The sequence below is a fragment of the Scyliorhinus canicula genome, chromosome 2 (assembly GCF_902713615.1).
Source record: "Scyliorhinus canicula chromosome 2, sScyCan1.1, whole genome shotgun sequence".
Lineage (NCBI taxonomy): Eukaryota > Metazoa > Chordata > Chondrichthyes > Carcharhiniformes > Scyliorhinidae > Scyliorhinus > Scyliorhinus canicula.
In genome coordinates this window covers 242815777-242835437 of record NC_052147.1, presented here as the reverse complement: position 1 = coordinate 242835437, position 19661 = coordinate 242815777, and the positions used below count along the sequence as shown (strand labels likewise).

Genomic DNA, 19661 nt, shown 5'->3' with positions numbered 1-19661 from the left:
CAAGCCCCTTGCAGGATTTCTTAGTCTTAACAGCTTCTACACAAACTGAGATCCATTAACTGATTTACTCAATTATTTCATACAATGTCTCACAACCCTCAGCACCACTGTAGATATCTTTCTGGCATCTCACAATCCAATGTCTTTTCAACTGCGTGCCATTAATGAACAGTGATCTGTTCTTGTTCCCAGTTTTATCTGTTCTTTTTAAACTTAACTCTATGTTCCAATTCCCTGGTTACTTGGACTGTAAATCATTTCAATTCCTTTGACCTGTCCAGCTTCTCCTAGCAGAGTTAAGAGTTGTTCACACCTCAGTGAGCTGGCTCCAACTGCTGTGGTAAACTAAGAACAAAGGAACGTGTTTTTCACCTTACAAGGCCCGAGTTGCGAAGCAATCACTTATCCTTGTCTTGGTTTTTATTTATCACACCGTTGCGCTCTCTAAGCACAGTAGAATCTCGGTTGGAATTGAAACCAACCCCCACACGAGCATGAACCTCGCTATAGGTCCCTTCCAGGTATAGAAACATTAAATTAAAACCACTTAAAACTCTACCTGATTTTGATACTTTTTGCATAAGTTCTGAACTATCTCAGTCCAGTTCTGACTTGAGTTTGAATGGTCTTTGGCAAACAGTTCACTTGCCTTTCTTCTGACTACAGCATCTTGTGTAGCATCACCCACAAGCATCATTAATCAGTGCCTCTGGTCATTGATTCAAAAAGATCACATTGCAATTTGAGCACTTGTGGTTAGCATTTTGTAATTTCCAATTTTGCAAGTAGTTCAGTTGTTTTCTTCATGTCCATCACTGACTTTGAAACATCAGTCATATTAGTTGAATCAGTTCTTTGCACAACTCGATCAGTGTTCAACAATGAATTTTTATTCACAGGAACAACTTTGAATTGTGTCACTCCATACCATCTATTTTCTTCATTTCCTCCACTTCACTTTGAAATTCAAAAATCTTTTTTTTTAAAGTCCAAGTTTGAATGATTCATTAGTTTTGCTTTTAAATTCTGCATTCAACTAATTAATTGGATTTACCAGATCTTCCTTTTCTTGTTCAAGGCATTTTCCACAATACTTAATAAATACTTTTGATACTTGGAACTTCACTAAGTTATAACTTCACCAAGTTTTAACTGAAGATCACCCTTTGCTAAGTTTGATTTTTCAAGTTTAACCATACTCCTCTTTCATACATGAAATTTGTGTTTCTGTTCACCAGGTTTTCCATCAACTGCTTGTAATCTGCAAGAAGTGCCTAATTTTGCTCCACAATAGTTTTCTAAAGTTTACGATCACCATGATCAATTGCCAGTTGCAATATTGTTGTCATCCATCACGTTACTGTCTCCACAAGCCAAATCATTACCTACAATGAAAGCTAATCCTCCAATGGGTGATTTAGGAATAATTTGCAATGTTACAATTCAATTTCCAGAACTACTTATGAAATTAACTTTACACAAAGAAACTGGTTCAACCCTTCCATTAAATACCCTTCACAAGCATTTTTAGAATCATAGAATTTACAGTGCAGAAGGAGGCCATTCGGCCCATCGAGTCTACACCGGCACCTGAAAGAGCACCCCCCCCCCCCCCCAAACCAAGCCCACAACTCCACCCTATCCCCGTAACCCAGCAACTCCACCTAATACGTGGACAATACAGGGCAATTTTAGCGTGACCAATCCACCTAACCTGCACATCTTTGGACTATGGGAGGAAACCGGAGCACCCGGAGGAAACCCACACACACGGGGAGAATGTGCAGACTCCACACAATGACACAGGCCAGGTCCCTGGCGCTGTGAAGCAACAGTGCTAACCACTGTGCTACCGTGTCGCCATAAAACTTCCTGGAATACAAATTGTATCATCAGCCAGCATCAAAGATTCATCTGCTCTTGTATCTCACAATTTTAATATGTTTGCTTATTTTGTCAGGCAACTAGAAAAAGTTTCCCTTTGAAACAAAACATTCAGAACCTTCAATAGCCTGATTTCTTAAACCAGTACTCAGCTAATTCTCTGAACCATGTTCAGACTTACACCCCTTTCTCATTGATTCTGAAGAAGCACCACTGCTACAGTTTTACCACCGCTACAGTTTTACCACTGCTACAGTTTTAAAGCCATTTCCTTTTCAACTGTTTCATTTCCTACCACTGCAACTGGGTCTCTCATTTTGATTCCAACAATCTGCCCGAATGCGTCCCACTTTGTTACAATAGAAAGACTTGGGCTTCAAAATGTCACTTCCACCCTCAGCACGTTCCTTTTTGATCAGAGGTGACATTTCCTGACATTCCCAACTGTTCCATCTCTTCCTTCACTCTTAGTTTTCTTTTTTCCTTCCCACTTTTTATCCTTCTTATATTTAAAATGATGTTGGAAAAAAAATCTTTGGTTCTATGAACCAGTTCGTAATCATCAGCTAATTCTGCTGTCTGTCTAGTCGTTTTAACGTTTTGTTCCTCAACATGCATCCTAACAACCAAAGGCAGTAAATCTTTAAATTCTTCCAAAAGAATCTCTCCAAGGGCTTTGTATGTTACCTTCAATCTCAGTATCCAACAGCAAAATTGTTTTGCTTTACCCTCTCAAATTCAATATACGTTTGTACGGGTTGTTTTCTTACTTTGAAATTTCTGCCTGTATCCCTCTGGAATCAACTTATATGCACCAAGGATAGCTTTCTTTATACATAATCTACATACTTCTTCTGACAATGAAGCATACATCTTAATAGGTCTACCTAATAGTCTACTTTGTAAAGGTAATGTCCAAATTTCTCATGGGCATTTCACCTGTTTGGCTGTCATTTCAAAATAAATAAAGAATGCTTCCGCATGCATTTCCTCAAATTTTGAAAGCTTGCATGAATTTAAACATTTTTCCACCAAGTTCTTGTGCCTGCTCCAGTCTCTGTTTTAAACTCCTGCATTTGAAGTTCAAATTCTCTCTCTCTCCTTTTCCTTGTTCCCTTTTGCTAATCTTGCCATTTCCATGTCAAGTTTCCTCATTTCATTTCCTTTTGAAAAGCTCACTTTTACCCCCCTGTATTTATAATTTCTTCATTTGTAATTGAATTTTAGCAGATTCAATGTCCTCATATTTCAGAGAATTTGGCCTATCTGATAACTCCTACAATTTTAAATGTTTCACTATGTTTTCAATTATCTCAGTTTTCCTTACCTCTGCAGGGAATCCCAATTCCAATTTAACTGCCAATTCAGTTAACTGACTCTTGGTTACTCTCTGTAAACCTCCTTTCCCCTTTAGGAAAGTCTGAGCAATGTAAATTTGGATTCTAACCTGTACAATATACCCCACAGTAACTCCAATTATTGGTCCAGTACTTCAGTACCCCACTTACTCTAAGGATTCACAGATTCCACCATTTAACAATAAATCCCAAAGCACGTTTTACTATTCAGCATCCAGTAACCCGCTTTCAATATTTCAAAATATCCTCCCAAATTACGACTAAACCTTTCTCCACGTTTTGAAATCCAGCAAGAGCCCCACTTTTTGTTACGATCCCAGTCCATGTTCTAACTGGACAGGAAGATCCCAGAATGGAACCCTGGCTCAAAGACCTGGGGCGGAATTCTCCGACCCCCGGGGCCGGTGCCAATCCCGCCCCCTCTGTCCTGAATTCTCCACCCCCGAGATTCGGCAGTGGGCGGGAATCGCGCCACGCCGGACGGCAGCCCCCCCGTGGCGATTCTCCGGCATGCGACCTGACTGGCGGCGGGGCAGGCTCCGGGGTCCTGGGGGCGCATGGGGCGATCTGACCCCGGGGAGGTGCCCCCACGGTGGCCTGGCCCGCGATTGGGGCCCACGGCCTGTGCCGTGGTGGCACTCTTTTTCTTCCGCCCCCACCATGGCAGAGGCTGAAGAGACCCCCTCCCCTACAAATGCACCGGTATGACGTCAGCAGCCGATGACACACCGGCGCATACGCGGACTTACGCCAGTCGGCGAAGTCCTTTCGGCCCCGGCTGGCCTGGCGCCAAAGGCCGTTCATGCCAGCCGGCGGAGTGGGAACCACTCCGGCGCAGGCCAAGCCCCTCAATGTGAGGGCTTGGCCCCTAAAGGTGTGGAGAATTCCACATCTTTGGGGCAGTCCGATGCCGGAATGGTTCATGCCAGTCCGACACGCCGGGATCCCCCGCCCCGCCGGGTAGGGGAGAATCCCGGCCCTTAACCGTTACTTCTTAAAAATTAAATATGGAGGAACAGAGTCACTGGACTACCAGGTAATTTTAACAAGACAAAAAAATTGGTATACTACAATACTCCTCCACTCCCCCTAGCGCTCTGCAGCCAGTTCTCAAAGTATGACATTGCAGGTTATAACAGTTAGTTTGATAGATAACTGCACAGCTCATGTGAAGTGCCTGCATCGACATGTCGAAGGAGTCAATATTTTACTGCCAAAAATTATGACCTTTATCTGGTCAAATGTAGGGTGTAGGTCAAACTCACCAATAGTTGGCTTTGTAACTTGTTAAAAAATTAATTTACGGGATGTGGGAGTCGCTGATTAGGCCAGCATTTATTGCCTATCCTAGTTACCCTTCAGAAAGTGGTGGTGAGTTGCCGTCCTGAACCGCTGCCGTCTTTGAAGTGTAGGTACACCCACAGCGGTGGCAGGGAGGGAGTTGTAAGATTTTGCTCCAGTGACAGCGAAGGAAGGCAAGATATTTCCAAGTCAGGGCGGTGAATGACTTGGAGGGGAAACTCCAGGTGGTGGGTTTCCCAGGCATCTGCTGCTCTTGTCCTTCTAAATGGTAGTGATTGTGAGTTTGTACGGTGCTGCATAAGGAACCTTGGTGAGTTACTGCAGTGCATCTTATAGGTACACATGGCTGCCACTGTTCAGCGGTGGTGGAGGGATTGAATGTTTGTGGAAGGAGGAGCAATTAAGCGGGCTGCTTTGTCCTGGATGATGTTGAACTTCTTGAGTGTTGTTGGAGCTGCATTCATCCAGACAAGTGGAGAGCATTCCATTACACTCCTGACTTGTGCCTTGAAGATGGTGGACAGGCTTTGGAAGGGTCAGAGATGATCATCGGCTTCCTGGCCTTTGACCTGCTCTGGTCACCACAGTATTGATATGGACAGTCTAGTTCAGTTTCTGATCAATGGTAACCCTCAATGGTAACCTGGCAGAAAGGAAGATAGATAGCCAATCAGTTCATCCCCAAGACATTATTGTAAGACTTCTTCAGGGCAGCTAGCTGGATGCAAATATCTTCAGCTGTTTCTTAATCTCCATCAGATCAGAAATGGGCTGTTCGCTGATGACTGAACAGTGGCCAGCTCCAATCACAATTCCTCAGATAATGAAGCAGTCCCCAATCTGCATGCAGCAAACTTGGATAACATCCAGTATTGGGCTAATAAGTAATGACCATCAAAAATCATTGAGCAAGTTGAGAAGTTTTTTTTTCATTGGGACGAGAGCATCACAGGCTGTGCCAGCATTTATTGCCCATCCCTAATTGCCCGTGGCAGTTAAGAGTCAGCCACATTGCTATGGGTCTGGAGCCCAAACCAGGTAATGACAACAGATTTCCTTCCCTAAAAGGATACCAGTGAACCAAATGGATTTTTACAATAATTGACAATTGTTTCATGGTCTTCGTTCAAACTTTAATTCCAGATTTTTATTGAATTCAAATGTCACCATCTGTAGTGGCGGATTTGAACCTGGGTTCCCAGAGCTCTGGTTTACTAGTCCAGTGATAATACCACGATGCCACTGCCTCCCCAGTGAGTAAATGACTAATGAATTTCAATAGGGACAAGTGTGAGGTGGTACATGTAGGGTAGGAGGCATCAGATGGCCACATACTCTTTGGGAAATGAGAGTCTCAATGGGATCGAGGAGCAAGGGGATCCAGGTATTAGAGATTCACAAATCATCAACAGTACTAATGTAGGCTAACAATGCCATAAAACTGAAAACAAGGTAATAGAGCACATATTACAAGGAATAGAATTGAAAAGCTGAGACGCCATGCTAAACATTTAGAGAAACTTGGCCCATACTGACAATTGTTGTTTCCAGATTACAAACAGAATACAGAAGAACCTGTACTGGAGAAGGTGCAAAGATTATTTACAAAGTGATCTACAAGGACTATCAGAAAAGAATGGACAAGTTGGAGCTTTTTGTCTCGCAAACAAAGATGGCCTAAGAGTTTTAAAATGTTAAGACTTGGATAGCATAGGCATAAACAAAATGTTTCCATTAGTGGCGGACTTCAAAACTAGAGGAAATTACAAAATAGACACACAAAAAAAATCCAAACTGGAATTCAGGAGAAACTTCTTTTCCCAGAGTGGCTAGAATGTGGAATTGCTTCCTACTTGGTCAGCTACATAAATATTGTCAGAGAAAAGAGTATTCTGCGTCAGGTGGTTGGTTGGCTGCCTTAATCCCCAAAACCACTCCACCACCACAAGTCAGTGGCATGACAGAATACTCTCCACTTAGCCTGATGGGTGCAACTTTAACAAAACTCTTGAACTTTGACAGCATCCCAGGGCACAGTAGTTCATTTGATCAGCAGCCCATCCACCACATAAAATATTACAATGGGGTACAATGTGCATTACCTTTAGGCAGCACTACTGCATCAATTACCACGGCTTCTTCAACAGCATCTCTGAAATCCATGGCCTCTACCAACCAGAAAGTTCATGGAAATACCATCACCTCATGGTTCCTTCCAAAATTACACACCATCCCAATGTAAACACACAATCACCGTTTCATGATCGTTGCTGGGTCAGAATCTTGAAACTCTCTAGGGCGGCACGGTGGCAGAGTGGTTAGATCCCTCACAGCTCCAGGGTCCCGGGTTCAATTTCGGCCTCGGGTGCCTGTCTGTTTGGAGTTTGCACGTTCTCCCAGTGTCTGCGTGTTTCCTCCGCTGCTCTGGTTTCCTCCCACAGTCCAAAGACGTGCAGGTTAGGTGGATTGGCCATGCACAATTGCTCCCCAGTGTCCAAAAGGTCAGTTAGGGTTACTGGGATAGGGTGGAGGCATGGGCCTAAGTAGGGTGCTCTTTCCAAAGTCCGGTGCAGACTCAACGGGCCAAATAGCCTCCTTCTGCACTGTGAATTCTATGATTACAGCCCTGTGGGAATACATGGATTGCAATGGATCAAGAGGAATGCTCACCTTCTCTCAGGAAACGTGGGATATGGGTAATAAATGCTGATTGTCAAAAGTAAAAATATGCAGTTAGAATTCATGAAATTAACAGCATTCTTCGAAGTTGATCAATTTACCTCAGTACATTAGCATCCAAAAGTTAATAATCTTTCATTGTCACAAGTATGAGGGGCTGTTTAGCACACTGGGCTAAATCGCTGGCTTTGAAAGCAGAACAAGCAGGCCAGCTGCACGGCTCGATTCCCGTAACAGCCTCCCCGAACAGGAGCCGGAATGTGGCGACTAGGGGCTTTTCACAGTAACTTCTTTGAAGTCTACTCGTGACAATAAGCGATTTTCATTTTCATTTCATGAAGTTACTATTAAAAGCCCCAAGTCGCCACATTCCGGCACCTGTTCAGGTAAGCTGCTACGGGAATTGAATGCTGCTGGCCTTGTTCTGTAATACAAACCAGCTGTCTAACAGGTGTGCCTCAGGAGAGTGACAATCAAGCCAGAAGGAAGCTCATGGAAATTTTGGAAGCGTGCAACTCAAAAATAAATAGGCATTACCAAAATAAATAGGCATTACCAAAATAAACCAGAACCAAATTCAAGTCATGACTAATGTGTTTTTTAAAAATCTAATTCACAAACTTGACCAGAACACTATTGCCCCAATTTATAACTGATCAAATACGGATGGACGTTATTGGTTCACCAGAGACTTGTAATGAGAACAATGCTGCAGGTGAATTGAGGACTGATCAGAATTGTAGATTTGGCAGCCTGAACATCCAGTTGTAATTCGCAGCAGCTAATGCTGCAGAGTGGTTCTGGAACAGTGCAAAAGTAGGAAATTCGATGCAAGCGTGTTTCTAACGTGAGCAGTGTGCAAGTGAGATTTACTTGAACTTTTTGAACTGAATTTGAAACTTTACAAACTGTAAAAGAAACAGCGAGCAAGTCAGTACTTAATAGAAACTGTCTAGTCGCAGTTAACTGTCAATCAGCTGTAGGCATATGACGGAGGAGGTGCTAATTACTGTTAGGAAGCTGCCTCAGCTGTAGTAACTTGGATGCAAACCAAAAGAAGTGTTCAAAAGTAGACAGTAATTCTGATGCACAGAGTGGTCAACGGTCAAATGCAAAGCTGGCAATTTGGTGAGTGTGCGAAATCAGTGCGGATGAGCAAACTTGCTTGTTTTGCCTCCAATAATTGCAGTGGTTCATGTAAGCTTGAAACAGTAAGTATTGAAAAATGTTATTACGTTTTTTAAAGCTTACTGAAAATTAGTGCTCAATAAAATACAAACCTACAAACTAAATGCAGACATAAATATGGGCTAAGGCATGGGAGGGGAGATTGTGTGTCTGGACTGCAATATGCCAGTACTTGTGGACAGTGAGACTATCCCAAGTCCATGACATATTTGCAGTAGATGTCTCCATTCCCGATCACTCCGGCTCAGAACCAAAGAGTTGTGGCAAGGGAGCAGTATCTGGACAGTTTTCTCCAGACTTCAGTCACCACACAGAGAGAAGTGCAGGTTCAGAAGAGGGTTAGTACTGAACCAGGTGAGATGGAAAACAAGGATCCTCAGGAACTGATTTTATTCAAGCAACTGGTAAAACATACTTACTACTTGTTTGGATAAGGAAGGTGAGAAAGACAGCCAGAATGTGGACCATGGCAGGAACATGTCCTAAGGGGAGTGGAAGAGAAGGGGTAGCTGTAGGGGAATAAATAAGTACGGGGTGAGACAGCCTTCCTTGTGAGCAGTATTGAGTATTCCCCCATGAGTATGTTCCTTGCTTGTGCAAAGGTGAAGGATATCTTGAAGTAGCTTGAAAGGATATTGGAGAGAGATCCAGTTGTTGTGATGTATGTTAAGACCAAAAGCAAAGAGTAGGCAAGATGTTAAGTTTGGAGAGAACCAGGAACAAGGAGCTAAATTAAAGAACAGGACCTCCAGGATTTTAATTAAACCTTGTGCAAATTGACATAATTTGAGTTCGAATCATTTGTTCTTCGTGTCTGTGTTAAAATCTTTCCAGCATTGTTGCTGTCTAGTGTAATCTAGTTAAATGTTTCTTGTTTGATAAATGTCTAAGTTAACAGCGGAATCCTGTAAATATGCTCAATAAATCCCAGCCACAGTTAAAAATATTCTGCCCGTTCTTAGATAAATCAAGCTTATTAATTCTAATACAGCATGGGGCCTTGTTGGGTGTAGGGCATATTGTTGCAGAAAATTATCCTGGACATGGTTAAGAATCTAGATTTGGGTAAAGTTGACTTTAATATGAGACACAGACCATCCACAGTAAACTGGGCAAGTCTGCTGATGGAAACATGAAACGTATAGTGGGATAAGTTCAAAAGGAATTTGATATGATACGGAAGCAGCTTATCCCTCCCTCCCCCGAAAGAGGTAAGAGTTCTACTTCCTAAGAGCCAACATAAATCTATAAGAAAAAGTAGACAAACATTGAAAAATGCATAGATCCTGGTCAAATGAAAAAAACACTGTTGCGGTCCCAGCTGATATTAATGGACAAGTCAGATTAAAGAATCATAGAATCAACCGTGCAGAAGGAGGCCATTCGGCCCATCGGGTCTGCACCGGCCCTTAAAAAGAGCACCCTACTGAAGCCCACGTATCTACCCCATCTCCGTAACCCCCACTTAACATTTTTTGGACACTAAGGGCAATTTAGCATGGCCAATCCACTTAACCCACACATCTTTGGACTGTGGGAGGAAACCGGAGCACCCAGAGGAAACCCACGCAGACACGGGGAGAATGTGCGGACTCCGCACAGACAGTGATCCAGACGGAAATCGAACCTGGGACCCTGGAGCTGTGAAGCAACTGTGCTAACCACTATGCTACCATGCTGCACTGGCATGGAACCTGGCTTGATAGATCTTTTTTGAAAAAGAACGTGCCAGGTATTTGAACAGGTTCACAGAATTCTTCAATAAATATTAAGTAGATTACACCAGACAAAAGGTTGGAAATATTTCAACAGACACCAACAAAAATGATTCAAATTCATACTAATCCTTTTATCTCAGCAGTACTTTACAGACCGAACACTTCAATAAGAGGTGCCATTATTTCTGCACCAAGGATAGAGTTGATTTGGTTGAAAAGCGGCTTATTTTCCAATAGACTTCTTTACAGTCATCAAAAGCCCTTCCAAAATTGGTATCTCCCTTGAGATCCAAAAGGCTCATTCCAAATTCACTTTTACTTTAAACTTTGGAGCAATACATACAAGTTCCTTAAAATTGTTTCTTCAGCAGTCTGGCATCTTTTTCAGCTTAGGGGAGTCTCAGACCGTTATATCCACACCAACTAAAACTGCTTTTCTTGTCTCTCCCTGCTGCGTGGATCTTTACTCTGATCCCTGTTGTTGGGTAACAGCACAGATTTACCTACCTTGTGCTTGTTGTTAATTTCCCTGAAACACTAACCCCGTGGTAACTCATCCCTTCATTTCAAGAGTCATGAAACCCCATTAAAATGCATGTATACAAGCTGGGCCCCAGACTGGCTAGTTCCATCCCAGATAAGTCAAATAGAAACTAAACCCAGGTTTCACCTTCGTTGACAAATGAAGAAATATATAAATTAAACTTAAAAGCAATATCTTGTCCTTAACATTCACTAATACAAATAAATCTTATTTAAAACCATATTTCAATTATAACTCAAACGTCAACAAAAGGTGACAAAACTGATAAGAGCTACAAAAAGGGATAAAGTCATGCTTAGGCTACTCAAAGCCCCAGTTCGTCTACACCTGCAATACGGTGAGCAGATCTGAGAGCACATCTTAGCAAGGTTATACTGGTCCTGAAAGGTAACATTACCTGAAATCCATACATTAAATTACAAAGAAAGATTAAACAAACTGGGATTGTACAGCCTGGAATTCAGAAAGTTAAGGGGTGACATGATTGCAAAATTCCAAAAATTAAGAGGAACAAATAGGGAAGATACAGAAAAATAATTTCTGCTGATTGCAGTAAACCAAGAAACCGACAAAGAAATTCAGTCAGACATTTCAGGAATTAAATTAGGAACCATTTCTACCTACAAAAGGTTGGAACTCACTTCAACTGTAGTAAACTGATGGTAGATCAATTGCAAATATAAAATTTGAGATTGCTATTAAAGGGTTATGGGGAAAAAGTAGGGATTTGGCATGACGACAGAAATCAGATGCAATCTTACTGAATGGCAGTAAAAGCTCAAGGCGCTATACAATTTACTCCTGTTTTTGTGTTCTGAACTAAATGCGGTTTTACAGTATTCAGCAATTCAGATATGGAGATAATAAACAACTCATTAAGTACACACACTCTGGAAATGCACATATCTTTGCAACCATCTCAGCATCAGTGTTGGAAAAGCTAACAGTGCAATTTTCATAACAGAAGACAGAAAGGTGGATTTGCTGTGGAATAATGTGCTCTTTTGCAAATGGAGTTGAGGTTAAGCTCAAGCATTATGTCACACCTCACCTGAAAATGTTTGATATTCATACTGAGTGCCTAAATAATATTGTGCGCCATTTCTCAAAACCAACATTTTGTACGTGAAAGCGAAGAAAATATCCACCTCGAAGAGAAAAGACAATGCAATATCACATGATGTTGTGTCAACAAACAGCATCATGGAGAAGTATTTGCACCTATATAGTGCTTTATTTCATCTGAGCTCACCTAGTACTTGACATCTTTTTTAAATGAAGTACTGTTGTTATATGGATAAACATGGCAAGATTTAAAAGATGGCAAATAGAGTGGATGGCTATTACTCTTTATTAGTATTGGTCAAGTAGCGAATGCTGGTCAGGACAATTCCCTTCTCTTCTTCGAATAAAATTACAGCATCTTTATATCAGTCAGGACAAATAGGTCTCTCTGGAAGAAAGTTACTTCCAGCAAAGCAGAATTCTTTCAGTGTTATACCAAAAAATCAGACTTGAATTTGTGCTCAAGCCCCAGAGTGGGCTTACATTAAAATCCTTCTAAGAGGTGAGTGCTACTAACTGAGGTAAGATGAGAACTAAGAGTGACACTCCTGTCTCATCCCACAAATGTGCCTGTCTCATCCATGTCCACAGATAGCTGACTTAAGAATACAAATGTCCACTATACCTGAAATCATCATGCTTCCCAGCATTTAAAATGGAATAGACTAGCTACATTTGGTAGCAAACTACCTTGTTAACCTCAGTTATACACTGCCCAAGACAATGCACAAAGGGGAGGAAATGAAGCTCTACCCTGAAGATATGAAAAAAAAGCACTGCCCTATAAATGCATATTTTATTTAAGGAGCAGGGAACCATGTAAAAGGTCTATTGTATTTTTCATAAGAAAGCTGTTCATCTATTAACATAGGAGGAAGGAAAAGGGAGCTAAAATTTTGTTTTCTCTATTCTTTTTGACTTTTACACTGCTGTGGGAAATACAGTGATGATCTGGAAAACACCAGGTTAATTTTGGAAGCCATTTAATGTTACGATATAGAAACCGACAATATCCTGGATTGTGAAGTTGAAAGCTGGTTGTATCAATTATTTGGGTGTTACCTGGGAAAGTCATCCTTCCTACATTAAAAATGAAATAATCTCTAACCCTAATAATATTCCTTTACTTGCTCTTACGACAGAGGAATAGGAAGCATCAATCTAAATGTATAATTTAGTTCAGACAACAGAAACACCGTAGCTGGTGACAAGTTGGAAGACACTCCATCCTCATCCTATGAATTATAGTTGCAGTTCCCAGAGCCAAATACAAATAAACTAAACCTGGATTTTCGGGGGGGGGGGGGGAATCTTTAAACTCCCAAGTTAACCTCCTCACCGCCACATAATGCATTACACAAGAAGCTGAAACAGTTCACTGCTTCATTGAATGACATAATGAAGATTGGAGCTGAATTGTTTTTAATTGAAAACACAAGAAAAGCCAAGAATTAAGGCAAGACCACAGAACCTTACAGCACATCTGTGCTGGCTCTTTCCTGGACCTATCCAAATCTAACCCCACTGTCCTGCTTTCTTCCAAAATTGTTATTTCTTTCTCAACTTCGAAGACTGACTGGCCCAATTGTCCTTCAAAAGATGCAATGGTTTCTGCCCCAAACACTCTCAATGTGCAAAGAAATTTCTCTCAACCTGACTCTTCTAGACACAAATTTAAATTTCCAAAACCTTGTCATTGACGTCCCACCTTGAGGATATATAAAAATGGAATGAGTAAATTAGAAAGAAATAGAAAAACAGATGTCAAAAGTATTACCAGTATAGAGAAATGAGAGCAGCAAAGGTAAACATTAAATCCTTTACAGGCTGAGACAGGAGAAATTATAATAGGGGCGAAGGAAATGGCACAGATTTTAAACAAATATTTGTGCCTTTAATAGCAGGGAATTAAGGGTCAAAGCGGAATGAGGAACTTAAAATACTTTATAAGGTATGTAAGAAATGAATGGGTTTAAAAACTGATAAAACATCTGAACTTAATGGCCTCTGTCCCATGGTTCTAAAAAAGGGTGGTTGCAGAGAAAGCAGATTTTTTAAATTTAGAGTACCCACGGAAGCATAGGGAGAATGTGGAAACCCCAGACGGACAGTGATTGAACCTGGGACCCCGGCGCCGTAAGGCTGCAGTGCTAACCATGCCGCCCATATGATCTTCTGGAGTGCTCAGGGGGTTGAAAGGTAGCAAATGTCGCTATCCAAAAGAGGCGAAGAAAAAACAGGGAATGACAAGCAAGTTCGTCTGGCAATTTTGTCAGGAAATGAAAGGAATAGCAGGGCACTGAAAGAATTACAATATAATTAAGCAGAGCTAGTATGGTTTTGGCTATGGGAATAAATGTGTTGCGAGTAGAAATTATGAATCTGGTTTTTAACTCTTGCACAAATGCAAGAAGAAGGAAGATGGTGAACCATTTCAGGAAGGGGAACAAAAGTGAAAAGATGACAGCAGCAGTTACCACAGCAGCTTAAAATAAGAGATAGAAAATGCCACAGGCCACTCGAGGATTACCCATCAGACAAATCCTTCCTCGTATTCCGACTTGAATTTCAATTGAGATGTCCGAAGAGCTTCTCTGGAATTGAAACCACTATCAAAGAGGAAAGATGGCAATATTAAGTTCTACTTAATATACTGAATTGCAGTAAATGTAAACTTCATCACAGTCCAAAAGGACTATGTGCTACTATCCCCTTTTGAGAGCTGACGGGTGAGGTTTTAACCCGAGTGTCACCACATCTCAGGCAAGGGCAGGGTTGAGAAGGAGGGGCCTTAAGTGAGTAACCTCAGCCGATACGGGAATTGAACCCACATTGTTTGCTGTTGTTCCGCATCGCGAACCAGTCGCCCAACCAACTGAGCGAACAGAGCCCCCCCCCCGCCAGAGCACTGCACGGTCAGAAGTACAGTCTTTAAGATGAAATGTGAAACTGGGGCTCCATCTGCCTGCTTGGGTGATGTAAAAGATTGCATGGCACTAATTCGAAGAAAAGCAATAGAGTTATCCTGGTGCCCTGGCCATATCTCTCTCTCGATCAACATATTGTAATAAGTAGGCTTACATTACCACTGCAATTAAGTAACTGTGAACATTCCCTGGTCGCCACACTCCGGCACCTGTTCGGGTACACAGAGAGAATTCACAACGACCAATTCACCTAACAAGCACGTCCAAATTACCTAACAGTAAGTCTTTCGGTACACGCGAGAGGAAACTGGAGCACCCGGAGGAAACCCACGCAGGCGCAGTGAATCGAACCCGGGACCTGCTGGTGTAAAGCAACAGTGCTAACCACTGTGCTATCGTTCCACCGTGGTCATTATCACAACTCGGTTGCGAGAGATTGCTGAGTGTACACTGTCCACTAAGTACAGCGATTTGGTACCTCCTATGGTCACAGAAATTGCCACATAAATACAAGGCGTTCCTTTTTTTCTTTTTAGAAAACAGTGGTAAGAATGCCAGTAGGTCAAGAATGACTCTGGGATGAGTTGTCAATGGTTAGCACTGCTGCCTCACGGCGCCCAGGTCCCGGTTCGAGCCCGGCTCTGGGTCACTCTCCATGTGGAATTTGCATATTCTCCCCATGTTTGCGTGGGTTTCGTCCCCACAACCCAAAGATGTGCAGAGTAGGTGGATTGGCCATGCTAAATTGCCCCTTAATTCAAAAAAAAAAACTGGGTACTCTAAATTTTTTTTAAAAGGTATGAGCTGTCGAATAGATGGTAGTCGCTGTTTGGGCTTCTGAAAGGTGATAAAGAAACTATGAAGAATTGAAAAAGACCCACTGAAGGGCAGAGTTTAAGATATAACAAGTCAGGAGTGCGATAACACAAGAAATTCAACACCATCCAGAGCAGAGCAGCCCACTTGATCACCACGCCATCCTTCACCTTCAACAGTCACTCTTTCCACCATCAGCACACATTCAATCTACACAATGTGCTAATGAAATGAAAATCGATTATTGTCACCAGTAGGCTTCAATGGAGTTACTGTGAAAAGCCCCTAGTCACCACATTCCGGCGCCTGTCCGGGGAGGCTGGTACGGGAATCGAACCGTGCTGCTGGCCTGCTTGGGCGGCTTTAAAAGCCAGCGATTTAGCCCACCAAGGCCACTTTGACAGCAGCTCCCAAACCCGCAACTTTTAACACTTGTTAGGACTAAGGCAGCAGTTGCATGAGGAGATCACCACATGTAAGTATCCCTCCAAACCACAAGTTAAGTTGACAGAGTGCTATTGTCGCTCCTTCACTGTTGCAGAGTCAATCAGCTGGAATTCCCTTCCAAACAGCACCACTGGGGAATCAACACCAGATGGACTGCAGCGGTTCAAGAAGCCAACTCCCCTTCTCAGGGCAGCAAATGCTGGCCTTCACTCCGACACTCGCGTCCCATGAAAGAATTTTCAAGAAATCCAATGACTGCACTACAAGGTTGGAAACAGTTGACATCAGTCTGAACAAAGTGAATGAAATCAGCAGCAAAGGTTCCTTGGGTTGAATGAGTGACGGTCATTGTTGCTCTAAAGAGAGAGAGACAGGGGCTGACCCACAGAATCATTGAGGTGATGCAGCCAAAACTACATGAAAAGACAAAAGAAACTATAATGCAACAATACAGTTTTAATTGAAGACTTTGAGATTACAATCTGTGGCAGCGCAGTGCTCAAGCCAATGTCTTATCATCATCTTGGAGATCACCAAAATGAATTAAGTGTTCAAGACAAAAATCTCAGCAGGCAGCCAATCAAAACTGATCCTTCTTTTGCAAAATTATTCAAATTTGCAGGGAGACTATAATTGAAGTAGTTCTAACTGCAAGTTGGTGAAATAGCATTGCATCACAGGCAATACTGTTTATGCAGTCAAGATGACCTACAATATTGAAAAAGAGACTTTATTGTTCCACTAATATTCTTGCACTGAACAGCGCAATGTGGGTTTTCACCCATTATCTTTCACATCGGGATATCCCAAACCTCAGCCAGGCCTCAACCCCTATATCACTTCTTCTGGGACAAAAAGGTTAAGATTAAGCTGTGACCATAAAACGTAATAGGAGTAGACAGAGGCCACTTGGTCCATCGAGACTGCTCAGCCATTCAATTAGATCATGACTGATCTGGTCGGATAATCCTCACCTCCACTTTCTTGCTTTATCCCCCATAACCCTCAATTCACTTGCTGATTAAAAATCAGTCTAACTCAGCCGTGAACATATTTAATGAATCAGTCTCTACAGCCCTCTGCAGAAAAGAATTTCAGATTCACAACCCTCAGAGAAGAAATGCCTTCTCATCTCTTAAATGGGCGACCCCTTCTCTTCGATTATGCTCTCTGGTCCTAAACGCTCCCACAGTCCAGAGGAGCGATTGTTTTCCATAGAGGGTGGTGAGTGTCTGGAATGAGCTGCCAGAGGTAGTAGAGGCGGGTCTCGAGGAATATGGGCCAAATGTGGGCAAGGTCCTATTTCCATGCTGTAAACCTCTGACTCTAAGACAAAACAGTCTCAGCATCTACCCGGTCAAGCCACCTGAGAATACCATGTCTCAATAAAGGTTTGACGTGGAGATGCCGGCGTTGGACTGGGGTGAGCACAGTAAGAAGTCTTACAACACCAGGTTAAAGTCCAACAGGTTTGTTTCAAACACGAGCTTTCGGAGCACAGCTCCTTCCTCAGGTGAAGGTTGCCTCTCATTCTTCTGAACTCCAATGTGTAAATAGAATTACATAGAATTTACAGTGCAGAAGGAGGCCATTCGGCCCATCGAGTCTGCACCGGCTCCTGGAAAGAGCACCCTACCCAAGGTTAACACCTCCACCCTATCGCCATAACCCAGTAACCCCACCCAACACTAAGGGCAGTTTAGCCTGGCCAATCCACCTAACCTGCACATCTTTGGACTGTGGGAGGAAACCGGAGCACCCGGAGGAAACCCACGCACACACGGGGAGGATGTGCAGACTCCGCACAGACAGTGACCCAAGCCGGAATCGAACCTGGGACCCTGGAGCTGTGAAGCGATTGTGCTATCCACAATGCTACCGTGAGGCCCACCCTCCTCAACTTCGCCTCCAACCTTCGCTGGACTGCCTCCAATGTCAGTCTATGTTTCCTTAAGGAGACCAAAATTGTATTCCAGGTGTGGTCTAACTAGTGCCTTGAATAGTTATTATTTTTTATACTCCATTCCCTTTAAAATAAAGGCCTTCTCTATTACCTGCTAGCTTTTACACGAGGGCCTCCAAATCCCTCTGCGTGCAATCTTTCTTCATTTCAATAATATTCAGCTCCTTTAGTCTTCCTACCAAAGTGTATAACTTCACATATTCCATTTGTGACAGAATTTTTAATTCCCTTCTCAACAGCTCCATTGGCAAAGGCCGAAAGGCAGGTACAATGAAATCACACTTGCACGCGACAACAATATGGTGTTCCTGAAATCTTTTCTAAATGAAGAATTGCAATGAATACATGTTCTTTATTATATCATGACAGCTAATAGTTTGAATGTAATTTTTCTCATTAACTTACTTGCATCAGCATATTATTCCAAACATTTATCACTGTGATAGTTTTTGTTCAAATTCTATGAGTCATTATATTTTTCATTCATTTCCTCAGTTGCTAACTGAGTGCTTTCTGTGAAATGCTGCAAGATAATAGGTATTTAGGGAAAAAAAAGTACTTGTTAAAATGGAGTACAAAGCCTACATAATAAAGCAGGGTACACTTATGCAAAATGCCAGTTGTTCGGCTAAAATCTTTTTAGATTGTTAGTGAATAAAATATGCACTCAGGGAGCAAATTTATGTAATTGTCCATATTGCATTTGAGGTAATTACAAAGAGTAACTATCGTAATCCCTGAAAAGTGAGTCATTTTTCAGTAAAACATATGTTATTACTTGGGGATCCCAAAATTTTATTTTTCTGTAATAGCTTCTAATATGCAGTACAATGTAATTTGTGAATATTCGTGCATCTTCAATGACTATAAAGCTCTGGAGTTTTATTCTCATGAATTGCAGTCATACCACCTCCTTCATTGTACAGCCTCCGTTCAGTTGCCCAGAAATTTTTTACTGTTATTTTCTTTTGAACAGGCTATCTATATTCAGACATTATTGTAGTTCCATTGTCTTGAGTGTTTGACATCCCTCAAATGAAGCATTTGCCAATACCCATGACATGCACTAATGAAAATTAAGTTCCACTGCATACCATAGGATTCAGCACAACTAATTTAATTTACTTGCTTTTATAAAATAAAAGCTTTTAAATGACCAAGCTACAACAATGTATCGAAAATTAGGGGAAAAGGAGGTGGTTGGAACGACAACTCCTCATCTATTTCAATGGTCAGAGTTCAGCATTAAAAAAATACACAATTCAAGATGGGCATTTCTAGGTTACAGATTAATTTAACTAGATATCAAGCTCAGAGAGCTTGTCAAATTCTAAAAACCACAATAATCAAGATCGCTATATACCCAAAAAATTAGATTTAACGTTGGAGGTGCAATATGATAGCTGCATTAGCAAAATCACAAACCTATGTCGCTACTCATTTTCACTTTCTTGTCGGTTGAGCCGAAAATACGAACGGCAATCGATTTTAGTATAAAGGCGGTAAGATGTTGTCTGGTGTACTCGAGTCCTATATTTATACTGGCCTCTTTTAGTAGCATGACTGAACCTGGTTTCATCCATTGCCCAGATCTAAACAAGCAACCCTCCCATCAATCCCACATTATAAAATGCCAGCCTCCAGTGAAAAGAAAATACTCCCTTTGGGTCTGATTACAGTGGCTGAATAATGAACCATGCCGAACTCTCACCTGGTTACAACATGTCGTACACTCTCTCGGTGTATACACACACACATACATACACAAAA

General features: G+C 41.9%; 1 protein-coding gene across 20 annotated transcripts in view; it reads right to left on the bottom strand.

Annotated features, from left to right (window-relative positions):
- Positions 1–19661, bottom strand: part of LOC119962070 (R3H domain-containing protein 1-like) — a 189645-nt gene that overhangs the window by 168268 nt on the left and 1716 nt on the right. The window contains exon 1 of one of the 20 annotated variants that reach the window (XM_038789905.1): positions 18297–18318. The exons of the other annotated variants lie outside the window; for them this stretch is intronic. The gene's annotated coding sequence lies outside the window, so the exon portion shown is untranslated. Of the gene's footprint in view, positions 1–18296; positions 18319–19661 lie in introns of those variants that run through there. 20 annotated transcript variants of the gene reach the window in all.